Source organism: Bidens hawaiensis, unplaced genomic scaffold (genome assembly GCF_021521415.1).
Source record: "Bidens hawaiensis isolate Kalapana, Puna unplaced genomic scaffold, B.hawaiensis_p1.1 tig00419403_1, whole genome shotgun sequence".
Taxonomy (NCBI): domain Eukaryota; kingdom Viridiplantae; phylum Streptophyta; class Magnoliopsida; order Asterales; family Asteraceae; genus Bidens; species Bidens hawaiensis.
Window position 1 is genome coordinate 562,289 of NW_027504850.1, and position 2,531 is coordinate 564,819.

Below are 2,531 nucleotides of genomic sequence, written 5' to 3' on the forward strand. Positions count from 1 at the left end.
GCTAAGGTGATATAAAAATAATGATACTGCTAAGCTTAATGTGGAGATACATTGTTGAATATGCATGTTTTAAGATAAATCTCTCCGAATGATAGGAAAGAAAGTGATTATCTAGTCATACACGAGCCTGTTGGTATTTGGTCAACCAAAAATGAAACATCTTATGAATATGACAATGAACAACAAAATTATGCAAAATGATTATATATCAACCAAAAGTTGATAAGTATCAAAAGTTTATGAATTAAACAAACATGAGGGTTAAAAACTAACTACAGAGGCGGGGCATCATTATAAGTCTTAAACACCTTGAATAGAAGGCATGTAAGTCCGGATGGAATATAAGTCCAACGTTCAACCTCACATGTTTGTATGATTTGAAAAGAAAAACTCAATTCTAATAAGTTTTGTCATAAAAATATTTTGACCAAATATCAGGGGGTTGAAGTCAAATTGGGATGATCTGTAGAAAGCCAAATAAGCTTTGAGAAGAGATATGGGACATCATAGCACAATAAGTGTTATTCATTTATGTTTTATGCAAATAATTGAACCTTAAGCATATCACCAATGCAATGAAATCATGCTAAGTCTAGACCTTCTGTTAACCTGCCAGATTTGTCATAATAATGCTGAGAATGAAGTATTGAAATGTGACTTAATCAATATGATCCCATGTTGAGATCTTTTCATAAAAGAGAAAAATGTTTTGGAAGAAAATAATTGAAATTTGATCTCATTATGCATCATTTGCTCTTTAAACTTTACACTTTAATGAAATAATGTTTGATATAAAATTTAAGTCAAAAAGTGTTACATTTTTCCCTTGAATATGTCTGAATATGTTACTTCGAGTAAACTTTAATGTTTTTGAACTTTCGAGTAAACTTAAGTGATTTTAAAGGAAGTTTAACTCATTCGAGCATACTTGAGATCTATCTGTACTTAAGTGAATTATTCATGTATTATCGAGTACACTTTGATATTTATTGAATTTCAAGTAAACTTGGATGCTCAGAAGGTTATATTTATCAAGCAGACTTGAAATATATGTGATATTTGTATGAATATGCTTTAAATACTTGTTTCGAGTAAACTTGGTTAATTTAGTTGTTATAGGTCTTTGTCAAGCATACTTCATTAAATTAAGTGATATTTTCTGAAATTACAAGTGTTTTCGAGTAAACTTTGTTTATCGAGCAAACTTCATGCTTAGAGCACACTTGTTTATTAATATAATATTTCAAGTGTTTTCCAAGCATACTTGTACATTTCAGAAAATTTCAAGCAAACTTCAACTTTCGAGTACACTTTATGCTTAGAGCACACTTGTATATCAAAGGATAACAAGTCCTCTCAAGCACACTTTGCACTCTTGAAGCATTTTCGAGTATACTTTGCTTTAAGGAACACTTGAATGATTTTTTAGTTAACTGTTTGCATTATAAGTATAATCGAGTAAGGTTTGTGAAATTAAGGTAATCGAGTAAGGTTAACAATTAGAAATTTGTTTAAGTTATTATTATTGGATTCTTTATTGATTCCGAGTAAGGTTGCATATTTGATAAATTATACTCGATTATTTAACTTGTGATTTATTTCTCAAGCAATCTTGTATATTCGAGTAAGCTTCCTTCATTTTATTCACTTATGTTATTTTTAATTACTTTATAATAACTGAGAAAACTCAGGGACGAGCAAGGTTTAAGAAATATGCTTTAACGAGCAAGGTTTTAAAAGGGAAGATATTTTTATTGAGATAGTTTTTTTTCTTAAAAAAAACTTTGTAGTATTACCACATTAAAGGACAAAAATCTTTTAAAACCCACTTTCAAAAATGCAAAGGGTACACTATATAAAGGGGCTTAGACACATTTTCACATTTCACATTTTCCCTCTTCTCTCTTGCATTATTGACCGATTGCTCTTCGCCCGAATCTCAATCGTTTTTCTTTAATCCTTACCCAAAATTTACCGGCCCATTAAATCCGACTCGGTAAGCCTCAATTGATAGTTTTCCGACATTGATTGTACAGATTTAGGGCTTTAATTTCATCATCACTAACATCTCTTTTTTATGTATAGGCTATCAATTTTCCGAATAACAAGTTCTTAAAGAATATCTTTTATGTCTTCTTCAATATTTGACCTATTGCATGGTAAAGTTATGTACTTTAATGACTAATCTTCACTTTGAATGTGTTTTTGATTATATTTGTACAAATATGGAGTACCCTTTGGCAAAAAGAAACATAATATGTGTGCTCTACTCAAAGTGACGGACAACAATAGACTAGTTGAACTTATGATAAGATGGATGCAACGGTCAAATCCCCAATTTTCACTGACAGAAAGCCTAATTATCTACAGAAATCATCAATTAGATTTCTGGAAATCAACACAACTGATAGATGATATACTCGGTAGGCGTATTGAGGCTAAAATAGCGAGGTAAGAAGTGGCTATTACAGAACAATTGATAAGAGCTAGTCTATAGATGTGGAGGCCCCGATTCATTTCTCCACCAACCG